The sequence below is a fragment of the Corvus kubaryi genome, unplaced genomic scaffold, assembly GCF_017639235.1.
Source record: "Corvus kubaryi isolate FWS band 111438036 unplaced genomic scaffold, C.kubaryi_AGA036_p1.0 37300, whole genome shotgun sequence".
NCBI lineage: Eukaryota > Metazoa > Chordata > Aves > Passeriformes > Corvidae > Corvus > Corvus kubaryi.
In genome coordinates this window covers 18,894,775-18,910,372 of record NW_024581093.1, presented here as the reverse complement: position 1 = coordinate 18,910,372, position 15,598 = coordinate 18,894,775, and the positions used below count along the sequence as shown (strand labels likewise).

Below are 15,598 nucleotides of genomic sequence, written 5' to 3'. Positions count from 1 at the left end.
GAAATATGCCATAAGGGAAATATGCTTATGATAAAATAGATTTCCTATACATATTCTTAGCTTCATAAAGCCACTTGAGAATCCCATTTTAGAGACAGGAAATTTATGTACCTTAATCCTTATTTATGTTGCTTTAAAATCGAACTATCTTCCAAGCTGCTCATGTATGAATGTTCCAGTTATGTCCTAAAGGCTCAGCACCTTGGGAAAATTTCTGCCTTGCCTCTAGTTTCAGGTTTAGATTTTGAGTATTATTTTCCATACTTGGAGTCACAGTGGAATCCAATATATCTGAACACAAGAAACTAACCCAAATTTTCCTGCAGTGATTCACATCTCCCAGGCTTCAACACATACTTTGATCAATCTATTCATTCCCTGATTTCAGCTTCATAATGGAGTCCTCCAAATCCATGGAACTCTGTGGGACTGCTGAACATTAAAGAAATGCCAGAGCATCAGGCGAGGTGCACATGTACATCCCACTGAAAGTCTTTCTCCTGGTCCTCCTTCCTGCATTCCTTGCCTTTTTCCCAAGAAACACATTGACAGCATGAACTTTACAATCAACTCTTAAAACACTACAGATGTTCAAATCCAGGGAAGGGTTCCTGTTGTTCTCCCTTTTCTTTTCAAATAGGTCTGTTACTCAGCCATCCATTTACTCATTCTTACATTTCCCTGTCATCACTGGAGCTGAGCAACTTCCACAACAAACAGGCATGTCCTTTAGGTTCCATGCATTATTTGGATCTTGGTTTTCCTAGTATGACAGAACCAAATTCAAGAGAGAAATTTTATTTTTAGGTGGAGGAGGGTGAGTGTTTGACACTGTTTGAACTGTTCTGGTCTACCCAGGAAATACCTCCTTGAGCAGTGACTGTTGGTAAATGCATTGGTGCAAGCACATCCCCAGGGTCTGTGTTCCCTGCATTCCCCCCACAGCATGGGGGTGATACACCCTGTTGTCTGCCTCTGCCAAACGTTGTCCACAAGGCTTCAAACCACAACCATCACACTGGAATCTGAAGCTGCCCAAGAGCATGGTAAAGAGTTAGACATCATCTAGCATGCTTAGCAGGTCCTTCATTTTCCTCATAATAGTAGCTCTAAATAAACCAAAAAACCTTTTTTTTGCAAGTAGTATAAAAGGAACTAGAGAATGTGTTCCCTAACTGTAGGAGTGCTTCTTAGAAGAATGAATTGCTCCCTCTAATACCTGGCTGGACAGCTGCTCATGATGAATTTTGACATGGATAGTATTAATGACAGTCATTTACGTGGAAAGACAAAACCCCAGTGTTCCCTTCACCTATCTTTTGAGATAATGGTAGAGATTGCTGTCCTGTTCCTGAAGGAAAAGCAAAAAAAATCTATAAATTCACTTAGATATGTGTATTCAGCCTTCTATACATTACTCTTTATTTTTAATTTTTACTGCATTATGTCATTCCTGTTTATCAACAAATTGACTTCCCTTCTAATGTATTACATTTAAAAATCCCTTCAAGACCATGATAAACAATTCAGTGTGGTGCAAAACAATGCATTGAGATATTCCATTAAATCCTTACAAGCCCCTTGTCTGTCACAAACTGTAATGCAGGTGCCTCCTCACTTCCCATCATCTGGTACTTAGCCAAAAAGGAAGGAGTTAATTCCAGTACAGAAGAGCAAGGTCCACTCATTTAATTCCTTTCTTATTGACTCATTTCTCTTAAATCAGTTTAAAGAGCAGGTACTTTGTTTTAGAAATTGAATCACAGTTTCCCTTTGGAAAGGCAACCCCTGTCAATATTACAGGTATGAAAGGGGTCATGAAAATCCATACCTGCTCAGATCCCTATAGGGTAATATTCATCTCTGTTGGGTCAACTGCAAAAGTACTCAATTCAAAAGTAAAAGAATGTTATAAATGTCATAAAGGCTGGACCAGGAGTGAATAGAAATAAAAGAGATGAAATGGAAAAGACCCCAAAAATGTAAGATTTATTTTTATTATTATACAGATTAAAATCGTGTATATAGAAATTTGCATTTGAAGGGGTGTATGTTAGGTAGTAAGTCAATAATTCAAGGAGAAGAGAGGAAGCAGTGAATCAGTCAAAAGACCAGCGACAGCAGTGACTGAAAGATCTGTTGGGCTGCATTCTTGACTGATGGAAGCATTTTCATTTTCCAGGAAAACAAAACAAAAAACAGAAACCCCAAACAAACAAACAAACCACAAAAACAACCCAAAAAACCCACAAAAACAAAACAAGACCAAAAAAACCCCAAAACACCAACAAAAACCAAACCAAACCAAAACCACCACAGAAAAACAAAGGCAGATTTCATAAAGAAAATCGAGTTTTAAACTTAGCCAAAACAACAAAGGATTTTCATTTCTCAGGAGAGTGAAACTTGATGGTAGAAAAAGCTGTGTTTTTATTAGGTGGGATTGAGGTTCTCCATTCTCTCACTCTGTTTCTCCCCACTGCCCAGCCCAGCAGCTTTCAGTCCTTCCATGGCACCTTAGCCTGGAGCCGCTCTGACAAAGCAGCTCCCTGACAACAGCAAGAGGAGAAGAGAAAGAAAATTCAGAGCAAAGGGAAATTTGACATCAATATTACCTGAGTAAAAGGGGTTTGGTGGCAAGATAATGTTCTGGTATCACAGTGACAGGACATGGCAAGCAGCAAGTGTGTCAAAAGAAAAGGACAGAGAGGAGTTGCTAAAAGAGCGTTCAGGCAACTGGGAGCCACCGAGGAAAATTCATCTCCCAGGACAAAATCTCAAACTTCCAAAGGCATGCAAATTTCCAAAACTAGGCATCTATATTTGTTTCAGTCTCCTGTGAAATTAAGAAACCTATTTACTGATAGAGATAGTTCTTTATATGCACTTTCTATGGTAAGTTAATTATTCATGGCATTTTAAAAGAAGGCAGCGTTGGGGTTTCCTCCATGGGTAACATGGGTGCACCTGGGTAGAAGAAAGGAACAAAAAGTGGCTATGAAGGTCTTTTTCTTAGACCTTTTCTTTCAGACATGAAAGCATCTATGGTAAAACCATCACTAACAAAATCCAGATGATCAAAGAGCTTGCAATAAATCTGAAATGTCCCAAATAAAAACAGATTACTTAAATTGCAAATCCCTGAACACAGTGAAGCGTCTCCAGAGTTCAGTGAATTACCCAACTAAATGGAGGAAATATAATAAAACTGGCCTAAATAGCTATTCAATAACTGCCACCAGTGAACATTCAAAAGGAACTAATTTTTAAAATGTCTTGATTAAAAACAAATATAAAGTATTCCTACAGAGCAATTACAGGATTCTTTATGTCTGACATGCCTTCACTAATGAGGAAAGACACTGAAGTTAATTTTTATGAAAGTTCTTGTCATCTAATATTATTAAACTGGACTGGCTTTCAAAGGGCTCATAAGCAATTTGTTGACACTGAATTAAAAGGTTCATGTACTGAATTACAAGTAGTATAAAATTTTGGAACAGAGGCACAGAGAATTTTTTTGGCCTCCATAATTGTTTACCATGCAAAATATGTACCTTGTGATACTCATTTGCATATTACCAAATTATACTTGAAAGAATATTAATGCCCCTGTAATAAATGAAATAGCAGGAAACCCACAAGAACTGAACAAGTCCATTTGGTGCGTTGGTGAGAAGGACATTGACATGAGAGTCTGGTGCTTGAGGAACACTTACAAGTCTATGCTTATAACATTCAAAAAAGTTTACTTCTTCCATTTAGCAAACCAGAAAATACCAGATATTTGTTCAAATAAAGGATAATCGCTTTAATAATTATTTTTGTAAATCAGTTTTCTAAAATATTTATTATCAGTAGTATGGGAACTTGCTAGTATGCTGAAATAAAAGAACTGTTCCCAGATTTAGTTCTGAAATACTGACAAAATAAACAAATGAAATGCAAGTAGGTTAGATATTCTCAGCACAGACTGCACCGTAATGACTTAGACATATAAAGAAGCAGTTACACGGTGTGAGAGCCATTTCTGAAATGGCTACTCTCTCCTATTTCTGAATTTTACATACAATTGATGAAAAGGTTCAACTTCCTTTGTTGGTGAGGTGTCTTTGTTATCCCAGCACCTGGGCAAGCATTTGAGCAGTAGCACATTGCATTTCTTTCCAGGGAAATACCCCTGGGAGATAAGGGCAGCTGACACACTGCATCCCTCAGGAGCACACAGAAAAGAAAATCCAGCAGTGGGGCTGCAATTTGGTTTATTACAGAATCAAGAGATTGCTGCTTTATTTACAAGGATTCAGTGAGAGGTCTTGGCATTGGTCAGATTCTCTCCTGTCCTGCCCCAGAAGCAGCTGATGCAAACAGGTTTGCCATGTGTCACCCACCTGCAAACTGTCCAGCTTTCCTCCCTTGGGATCTTTCCCACACAGACCTTACATTGTGTCCAACCAGGCTCAGGAATACTACAAAAGCTAAAACCAGGACAGTTATGTACAAACCAGGGTTTTGTTATTAAAGCTGTGTGTAGCTGCTAGACCATAAAACAAACATAATGTACACACAGCTTTATCATTTTTCTAAACTGTTTTAAAACCAGCTGGTTTTCCTCAGCTGTATATTGTCATTTTATCCTGCTCTCATCTCGAGAGTACTTTGATTACTTTTTTTGTAATGAATTCTGTGCCCTTGATTAATATTTGAATATTTTCCCTATCCAAGTCTTTTTTTTTTCCTCCCCTCCAAAAAAGAGATTTGCAGTGAATTTATTTAAAACTAGGGAAAAAACCAACTGAATGGAATTCTATGAGGTTTTTAATTTTGGCTTTTTTTTAATTTCCCAAGAGGATCAGTTATTAAGCCTTACTACCTTGATATTGTCACTTTAACTTAAGACCTGTAAGCAAAGTGGTTGCCTTGCAAACAGCACACATGGACCATTTTAAACAAAAATTGACATGGTCAGCAAACACATGTAACAGAAATGAAAACAGTCTCTGAAAAGCACTTTTTGTGGAAGGAGCAGTTTCAGACAGCGGGGGCCAGGACAGGGTGCTGTGAAGGTGCCTGTAAATAGGGGGGATCTCTGTTACATTCATTTGTATCCCACTGCTCCTGGGGGGAAAATTCAGACACTAAAGGCCTGGCGTGCAAGCCTCTTTCAAAAATGAAAACAGTGGTTTTCAAAGAAGATGATTAAAAAGCAAAGCCAGCTCTTAGCACTGAATAACTTGATTTGACATGAAAAGTCTGCAGTGCACTGCAAAGCATCCACACAGCAGCACTGCCCAGTATCCAAACCACAGCACTGTCATACAAACATCTGTATAAACATCTGTCCACCTGCTGAAGAGAGTCCAGAGGAGGCACCAGCATGATCAGAGGGATGGAGCAGCTCTGCTGGGAGGAAAGGCTGTGAGAGCTGGCATTGTTCAGCCTGCAGAGGAGAAGCTTTGGGTGAGCTCAGTGTGGCCTTGCAGGGCCTGAAGGAGCTGCAGGAAAGCTGGAGAGAGACAATTGCCAAGGGCTGGAGGGACAGGACACAGGGAATGGCTTCCCAGTGCCAGAGGGCAGGGCTGGATGGGATATTGGGCAGGAATTGTTCCCTGGGAGGGTGGGCAGGCCCTGGCACAGGGTGCCCAGAGCAGCTGTGGCTGCCCCTGGATCCCTGGCAGTGCCCAAGGCCAGGCTGGACATTGGGGCTGGGAGCAGCCTGGGACAGTGGAAGGTGTCCCTGCCATGGCAGGGGTGGCACTGGATGGGCTTTAAGGTCCCTTCCCAGGTCTTTCTGTGATTCTGTGGCTCTATGATCTGGGTACCTGTTTTGTAAAGACGTTGGGAAGGAGAGTCATAATCAGGTGATGACTTGATAGGCAATAAAAATGGTGCAGGAGAGACACAGAGAACTGATTAAATAAAAAGGTGTCAGATGCAGCACTGAGGGTATGAGAGAATAAGGAGTTTAAACGTTTGGATAAGCATTTTAACTCTCCCCACACACACTTCTCTATCAAAACAGTGTGACTCCCCACAATTTAGCCTACAGATCGACCTCAAAGCAAATTGGCTCACAGCGCACTAAAAAGGAAATGGAAATTACTTTCTTCCCTGCTCTAGAAATGATAAAATTTACCCATAATGTGAATCATTTGACTGATTCTAAATCTCTTAGCCAGACACTTCTACTGATAGGATAAGAATAAACATTCCTATTTAAGGAATGATTTTATAAGCTGTTATCAAAACTACAGGTTTTTTTTAAGTAAACAGCACTCTGAAAGACACATAATGGTACAAAATGTACTAGTCTGGCAAGCACTGTGGTTTGTTAAGGTGGGAGAGACCAAGGTAGGTGAGAGTGCTGGGAAGGTCAAACTGAACAGCATTGGCTACCGGGGAGTGACCGCAGGGCGCAGCCAAGTGATGCTCCTTGGGCAAGTTCCTGTGCTCCCCCTGCCCTCCTGCACTGCAGCCCTACAGAACCAACACCTGGATGGGCACAGCTCCAGAAATACGGACGGGGGGAAACAAGCTTCTTGGATACCACAGAAAATGCAAAGGACTGTAGCTCAGATTGAAAACTCTAGGCCATCGCCAGCCCTGCTCTGCTCCGAGTTTCCTGCAAGCCAACCCTCAGCTGAAATCAGTACCCCAAAGAAAACATAGCCCCAGGAGTGACAAACCACACAGCCACTGTGTTCACCTGAGAACAAAACCTTGTGTGTAGGGTCTATTTAGCAAGTCAGATGTGATTTGGACTCCAAACATATGTGGATGTCTCATTCTTCATTTTACAGTAAGAGGAAGATGGGAGAAGAGACAGCAGGGGCCAGGGGCTGTGGGCTGGGTCCATTTGTGCACAGACACAGAGCACCTGAGAATTTACAGCCTAAACCAACAAGGCAGACTAACCTTATGTCCAAGGAGCTGAGTTTGTCCTCATTTTGTACAGGGCAACTGGGCCATGAGAAAGTGTGATCACTTGTTCCTTCCACCAAGGAGTGGGCTCAGAGCTGTGAAAGGAAGTCAAATCTGCTAAATCCTTCACTTCAAATTTTATCTGCAGAAGTTTCTTTCCAAACCCCTTGGGTAACAAAGGTGTTTTTCCCTACATCCTTCCTAGTTTTTCTTTACACTAGAGAATTTCCAAACAATGAAGTGTCTCAATTAGAGCTAAAATTTTAACCTAAGTAAAGTATTTCCCGGGGCATTATGCCAAACCTGAGTGCCAGCAGCACCTGTGGCTCTCACCCAGGGTACTCCCATCAACCACCCTGCAGCTCTTCATAGTGTGGGAAAGCTCTGGAGAGCCACAAGGGAGATGAAAACAGAGAGCCTTTGGGCAGGATTTTGGAAGCTAGAAAAGCAGTGCAAAAGTTGCTAATGCTCCAAGCACAAGATCCCTCGGAACGGTGCCCATGTGCCTGGCCCTACCCAACAAGGCCCAAGTGCCAACATCTGCTCTCCCCACAGCTGCACAGCCCAGAGGAGTGGAAGAATTTGACCCCAGGTAGAGCTCCTGACCCTTGACAAAAATATAAAAGCAAGATGTGAAAACTAACAGGAATGCATTTTCCATGCTGACAGTGCCAATTTGTGTGTGGTAAATCTAAAGGCACACAACATGCTTCTGCAAAGGAATTGGGGAGTGGGGTTAAAAGGCCATAAATACGAGTCTTTTCCCCTACACTCTGAAAAGCTGAGCTGATTTTGAAAGCATTCCACGTATAATTTCTCTACTATTTCTAAAATAATTTTCATTCTTTCCCAAGATGCTGCATGATCATACACAGGCCAAGTTTTGAAACTTAATCTGAAAAATGCTTGAGTCTGCACTAGATATATTTTTCAAAGAAAAAATCTTAAACCTGCCAAGATTTGTAACACTGCAGGATGAAAAACTCCTGGGCATTTAAAAAAATAAATGATTGTATACTTGATAGCCCTAAAGAATCAGCTTCTACTGCAAAGCAAACTGAAGCCAGAGGAAAGACTTCTGCTGGCTTTCGTGGGCTTTATGCCAGATTTTGTATGTCTGCAGCACTTGATGCCAAGTTATGGATGGAACAGAAATCATTAACCAGCGTTACATCATTTTGTTGACTGTATTTTGTGTTTAATTTTAACATGGTCTCTGGCATTATATTTCCCATTTAAGAGCAGTGTGTTCTTGCCTTTCTTCCACAGATTATTTCAAAGAGCAGTCAACTAATTGTTGTATTACTGGCACTGACTTTACCAATTCAGACTTCTTTAGGAACGGCTGGTTTTAATTTCAAGTAGAATACAAATTAGGATAGATATTGGACTACAGAAAGCTCCAAGGCTTTCACAATGGTCATGAAAGGTGCCAGGTTGATAAAACTGGGAAGTGATCTTTTGTACTCTGCATAAAAGATGCAGCTGAGAAAGCAAATTTCAACACCTTCCCATGCCATAAAGCACCTGCCACTCAAACCAGCCACTCCACAGGTGGGGGAAGGGGAGCAGCTTAAGTCTCTTCTGCACTATCAAAACTGCATCCCCTGTCACAATGACTATTCCTTGTTTGCAAAACAAAACAAAAAATATTAGACTTCCATCCTCCTAGCATTACTTTAAATCGGTGCCCACTTAGAAACATTTTGAGAAACAATGACAAAGCAGCTGGGATTCACATCTCCCAGAAATACTCACGTAATGAGAAGATCTTCATTTGGGCATACACAGTCCATTTTGAATGCCATGACTCTTTTTACTATAGCGTTGATAAATTAACTCAGAGGCATTACAAATTTGATTTGGGGAGAAATAAATTTACACCTTCTGAGGCAATTTATGTTGCTCAGTTTTTATCTAGGTGAAAACTACACAAATACTCATTTGAAGGAGGGAGCCTGATCTCTCTTATGTGACCAATGGCTGTGAGGGCATGTCAGACTACAGCAGGTACCCTCAGCAGATGGCAAGTCACTGACAGCTTTAGATGTTCTAAATTAAATGAATCAAGATACCACTTGTTCCAAGTGAGTGGGTGTTTAATCACATTCGCCCTTTCTGCCATTGAGAGAGGATGTTGATTTTGGTAATAAAAAACATGAGAATCGTGCAGAAGATGGAAATGTGTTTTAAATTCAGAACAAAAGGTCAATTTTCCACTCATAATCAACTCCTCCATTCTCCTATCAAACCACATTTGAAATAAAAGAATTTTTGAAGGTAGAAAAAGCTGAATGTAAATAAGTTGTTATAAGGCTGTGTGCAACTGATCCTTGCTGTTACTCCAAAATACACCACAGATAATCATCTCTGATCTTAAACCTTTAGGCTTGCCAATCCTTTTGCCAAAATTCACATGAAAACGTGAATCATTTATTTCCATGTTAAATTCTCACATGAAAGATCATGGCACTGATTTCTACACATCTATTTCCTTAATCTCATGTTAATTACAGATATTTGAACATGATTCCTTCATATTTTAGCTTGCATAAAGGCCTTCATGGGCAGAATATTAACTCCAAGTCTGAATAAGCAGTTATTAATCCAAAATGAAAAATTAATTATTTCCTTTTTCATATGTGTTCACATACATGGAAAACTGAGCCATCTTCCTAGAAGTCTTTGGCCTGATTTAGGGCCTTGAACAGTCATCAAAGGGATCAGCTGCATGATCAGTAGCATTAGGAGCACAGCAGACCAGTCACTGTTACGCAGAGTTCTCTTAACTGGGTTTTCCTCAAGGAAAGCAATTCTGTTTAATGATATAAATTGACAATAGCTGCTACTTGAGCACAACAGGAATATCAAATATTCTGCTTAATGGCAACATTTGGTCAGTATTGAGAAGCAAAGTGGTTTTACTAGGTGTGGTTTAGGCATGAAACACTCATCTCTTGTCTTTTATCAAATAAGCTATCCAAAAGAATAAAAAATACTAGAAAAAAAAATTAGATGCAGTGAATATTTTATAACTTTGATTGATATTTCATTTTGCCTTTTTAGACTTATCTACCATGAATTTTTCCTACCACATGTGAACATTCTTCATTCAAAGCTCTACAGAATAAATTACTTTTCCTTTAAGGGAGATAATGGCATCCACCGTGGTGTCCCAATTAAGAGAATTCTCACATACTAATTTTATGCTATCTAATTAAGGCTCATTTATGGCTCTAGGAGGCTGGCCTGGACTTGTGGTGAATAGCAAAGACTTTGAACCTCCAAGGCTGGAGATGTTCACCCTGCTAGGTCATAAGAAGCCTTAAGATCACCCCAGCGCACCGCTGCCAGAGCAGCTGTGCTGTGGGTAGGGCAGATGCAGGACAGATGTGCAGCCCCCTCCCGAGAGTGTCCTACAGCACCTGCCACACACTCAGCCTCCCTGGCTCTCAGGCTGAGCCCAGCTCAGCAATGCTGGCACTGGCAGCCAGGCCTTTCTGACAGGCCCAGCCCTGGGCACCTGGAGTAAAGCCTTTGAGACGGGGTCTAGAGGGAGGTGAAATAACCTCTTACAAAGACTGAGTACCTGGGGATACAAAGGCTCACCCTTTGTCAGGGATACTTTCTAGGAACTAACCATTTTGTGATAAAAGACCATAAACAAATGCAGCATACTCAGGAAAAAGAGAAAACCCAAGTACCCTGTTTGCTGTCACTTTAGCGTAATGGCCTTAACACTCTGCACATTGCTGAGGTACTGCCCCAAAGAGTCCATCTGCTTTGTGTTAAGAATATTAACAGGTATTTATTATATGTCTGTGTTGGAGACAAGGACAGACGCTGAGCTAAACCTTCCAAGGACTTCACTGGTTTGGAAATGTGTCCCAGGGTGCCAGATAACTGCAGCCAGCACTGCCCTTGGCAGAACAGAAGGTAATGTTTTCAAAAGGATGAACTGTTCCTGAACAAACTCTCCAATGTATTAAGGCACAAGCACTGATTCAAAGTCAGCCACAAATTCAGCCTCAAACTCTTTTCACCAAGTGGACAAATTTATGGGAGCCAGTACAGAGTGTCACTGACCACAGTCTGGGGTTCTCCTCATGGCAGCAGCAGCAGGGAGTGTTATTGCTAGAGGACACGTGCACACAAATGCTGAGGGTATAGAAGTGTACAGACACACAGGCTTCTGCCACATTTGGTGCTAGGGAGCCACAGAACAGAGCACCCACCCCCACAGGGCTGTTAACCTTCCCAGCATCAGCAAACACATTTACTCGTCTGTGCCATGCTAAGGAGAGTCCCCAGAGGTGAGATCACCTATTTCCCCAGCCCTCTGCAGGTCCACAGCTCTCCATGTGCCTCTGCAGCTGCCACCAGAGTCATCATTACTGAATGTCTGACCAGCCTCCTGCTCCCACAAAACTCATTACCTCCTCTGGACAATCATTTCAGCAAAGAGCGGAAAATACTATAGGACTAGAAAAAGAAAAATGAGAGCTGGTAGACTTACAAAGATTAGATGGGTTTGTTAGACTGGGAACAAAATCAGGTTTCTTGTTAGGAAAGGAAGAAAGAAGAGGCACATTTCCAACCTTTATTTTAGCCCCTTCTGGAAAGGCTGTAATGGGTTTGGAGGAAAATGCTCTCCTCAACAGGTTTTCTACTGCTTCAGTTGAAATTCCACTGGGTAGTCTGGAAGCATGCTACAGAGACCTGATATATTAATGTTTATTTTATGTTATAAATAACTAATATTATGAAATAAGAGCAAAATTCAAACTTAAATATCTGTGTTTACAGTGCACATATAAGAATTCGTGGGCAGAAATGGAGAAGCTGTCAAAGCACACCAACACAGATGCAATTGTCTTGCTGTGACACTTTCTGCATTTTTCAAGCATGATGGCAGGGAAGGAAAGGCAGCCCAGGGAGAGAAAACACACCAGCTATTACAGCTACATTTCCAATAAGAATTAAATACAATAAAAACTTAAGTATCCTGGAACAGTGAATCTTCTCTTTCTCCACTTGGTATAACATTGAAATGAGCCCAAACTGCATCATGTAATTATAAACCTTGGATCTGCTGCAAGAGATCCAGAGGGTTGCTTGCCTTCCAACACCCTTGTTACCCAGGAATATGTTTTTGTTAGTGCTGACTCTAAGTCTCTACTTAGAAAAAAAATGTAATTCCACTACTAAGAGATGGCCCATGACTCTGTTGTTGTTGCTGTGCTGTGTTATACTGTGAATCCAAAGGAAGGTTCACACCTCGTAATATTTCCCTTCCTTCTTCCTTGAATACATGGAAAGCCTACTGAAAATACCTAAATCAGCTGCCTAAAGAGAGACAAAATGAGCCCTCACAAAAAACCAGCAATAAAACTCACCACAACTCTGTTGGTATCTTATGTCTTTGAGAGCAGCACAGCACCGAAATATCCAGAGGCAAAGAAGCAATACAACTCCAGTCTATAAATAACCAATATAGATTTTCCTCTGAATCTCCATGCCTGTGCTGAAACTTTTGTGTTCTAGATATTTTCTTTTAAGATTTTAAACCTGCTGGCACAGACCTTTCCTTGGTGCCCCATGGACTGCTAAAGGCATGACCTCCAATGATTCTTTGTAAGAAGGTACAGCTGAAGGTGAGGATGTAATTTGGTGAGGGCAGTCAGTAACTGCAGTTTTTGCTTGCCTTTGCTGCAGAAGAATTTACATGTTACAAAATAACTGACTGGATTCTCAAAAACATCTTATTGACTTTCAAGTCAATGGTGCTTGTGGTCTTAAACTACTAAAGTGCTTTCAGAAATCCAACACTAGTCTGTAAATCAGATTTGTTCTGTTCAGTTTGCCCAAGAGGCAGCACTTTCAAATTTTCTTCCAAGTCCTAGAATCAGCAGTCACCTCAAGTAGCTCCTTTCTTAGAGACAGAAATGAAAACTGTCTGAATCAACAAACCTGTAATACTCAGAACGTCTGAGACTTCTGTTTCAGGTATGACGTATGACTACTTTAAATGTTCTTGCTAAAAATAAAAATTCAAAAAAAATCTTTATGAAATAGAGAAACAAATAGCTAAGTTTCAGTTCAAAGCTTTCCCTTGCCAAGAGAAAAACCATAATTAAATAGGAGAGAGAGTAATATTCCCATCCTTGCTATGAACCTTAATGATTCTATGATTCTGTAATGACCACTGTGCCAAGGACAGCATGATGTAACAATCTATGCAAAGGCTGTCCCCCCTGCCCTCTTGGTCTCCAGACATTTGAAGCAAAACTGCTCTTACTCATCTCAGAGGTCAGGAATCTACAGGAGCTGTGCCAGGAGCACATCAAATTTCAGTCTGTGTGTTAAAAAATGCCAGTATTTTCCATGAACGTCCAAGGAGGACAAAGTACAGTCAGAACTCATTCAAAGCTTTGAACTTCTGTAGCATCAAAAGTAACAGAGAAATAATACAAAGAACTGAAATTCTTACTAGCTTTTGTCAGTCACAAATACTGGACATGAAATGTAATTGGCAGGATGAGAGAATTTCAGATAAATTCAGCGATTGCCAAGAAAGACAACTAAATAAATGCCAAATAAGTGCCTACTGCAGCACTCTTACCCTCTGTTCCCAGGGTGTTTCCTGAGACTGCCATCCCTCTTGCACAAAGCTCTTCTTACCAAAGCATGTCTGGTTTAGTCATGTGTAGCTATTGGAAAACATAAGTGCAAAATCCCTTAAAAGAATCAGGCATCAAAATGCCTTTTTAAAGTTGGGCCAAAACATATAAAATGAAGTCTTCTATCAGAATTCCTACTGCTTCTAGAAAAGATAGGAATTACATTCACTAAGTGAATTACAGGATTATAAATGGAAACTGATAACTGCAATTATATATGAGACAAAACAAGCTTGAAAACTCATAGGGATATTATATGAGGCTTTCTTTGCATTTCCTTCCCTCCTTTTCCTTGTAATGAAGAAGCTGTTCCTGGCAGATGGAATTAACCAGGAGCTGCTTTGAATGCTTCTAGTCTGTCACTTGGCTTTACACTCAAGAGCTGACGCTGAGAGTAAGTCCCTTCTAATAAACCCACAACATATTTTCTGAGTACTCTGCTCTCTGATCACAACCATGGGCACTTCCCAAATGAAGTCTGACAGGCCTTAGCATGGCACTGGCACTTTAAATACCAGCTGAACAAAGTCTCTCTATTGCATGTGAACTTTAGGGAGGGAAGAACTTCGGTTTTCTTCAGTTACAATTTGTGAACATCTAGAATGATTGGCATGCTTCTCAACTCTAGTCTGCCCTCACAAGGCCCCATCTGCAGAGCTGGGTCCGGGTCTGGGGCCTGCAGCACAACACAGACATGGACCCGTTGGATCAGGTCCAGAGGAGGCCACCAAGATCATCAAAGGGCTGGAGCACCTTTGCTATGGAGCCAGGCTGGGAGAGCTGGGGTGGTCCAGCCTTGAGAAAAGAAGACTCCAGTACTTTCCAGTACTTACAAAGGGGGCTTAGAAAAAGAGGGAGAGAGAGTTTTTAAATGGCAGACAGTGATAGGACCAAGGGGAATGTTTTTAAACTAAAAGGGTGGAGATTTATATTAGCTGTATGGAAGAAATTCTTTACTCTGAGGGTGGGGAGGCCCTGGCACAGATTGCCAGAGAAGTTGTGGCTGCCACATCCCCAGAAGTGTTCAAGGCCAGGTTGGATGGCACCCTGGCTATGGGAGGGGGATTGGAACTAGAGGAACACTTCTGCTTTATTGCATATTGTCTTCTCAGGAAGGTTAATTAAAGTGAACACTGTTAACTGCATCACACAGGAAATACCTGGAAGAAGTAGAAATAGATCTGGAAGTCCTGAGTCTTGAAACCTGCTGCTCCTCCTTTTTGGTTATCTGCATTCAATTCCCATTGCATCATTTAACTTGGTATAAAATAACTAAGCCACGCTGTGTTGAGTTATTCAGGTGTTGAGAAGGGCATGAGATGTTCTTGTGGTGGACCTAAATCCCTGCATGACAACTTAGACACAGCCTGAACCTGCAGTGTCAGAGTCTCTGTTGCTGTACCAAACACACTTCCAGAGGAATGGATGAGCCAGGCAGGATCCTGGAGCCAGGCAGCCCTAAGGCTGACACTGCAATTTTCAGCAGCTGTCACTGGCACAGAACATTTTCCCTTTGTTATGAAACTTGCTTTAAAACATGGGTCACAATTTGTATCTGAAATAAGTCAACAGTGTAACTGTGCACTGTTCCACTGGAGGGACAGACTGCTGTGTGTGCCTGCCTGTGGATGTCATCAAAATGCTGTGGCTCACGTGATGGCATTTCCTCCTACCCTGATAGCTCCATGCTCTGATGGAAAACTGACATAAAACTTATGTTCATCATAAATCCTCAAACACTAGTTTATTATTATTATGCTAGGGAAATGTTCCCACTTACCGAGGGCCATCCAAGGATGGATACTGTGTGAGTCTTCCTGACAGTAACCAATAAAAACGTTCACAGCTATGGCTGCAGAGATAAATCTGCACAATAGGCATGGCAGCTGCTAAATGAGAAGCGTCCTGTGTTGGCCACAAACTACTTGAAGAAAAGAAGGTGAGCAGGGATAAGCCCATTAAAGACAGAGCAGTGATACAACCAGAACCGCACACAG

At 41.3% G+C, this 15,598-nt stretch overlaps 1 protein-coding gene and 1 long non-coding RNA gene across 6 annotated transcripts in view; one reads left to right on the top strand and one right to left on the bottom strand.

Annotated features, from left to right (window-relative positions):
- Window positions 1–15,598, top strand: part of CHST8 (carbohydrate sulfotransferase 8) — a 186,020-nt gene that overhangs the window by 90,982 nt on the left and 79,440 nt on the right. The gene's annotated exons all lie outside the window — the stretch shown is intronic.
- Window positions 2,265–7,038, bottom strand: LOC121664405. The gene is made up of 3 exons (XR_006016003.1): window positions 6,916–7,038; window positions 4,392–4,478; window positions 2,265–2,967 (listed from the first exon to the last, which is right to left on the bottom strand). It is a non-coding gene; the product is annotated as an uncharacterized LOC121664405 (long non-coding RNA).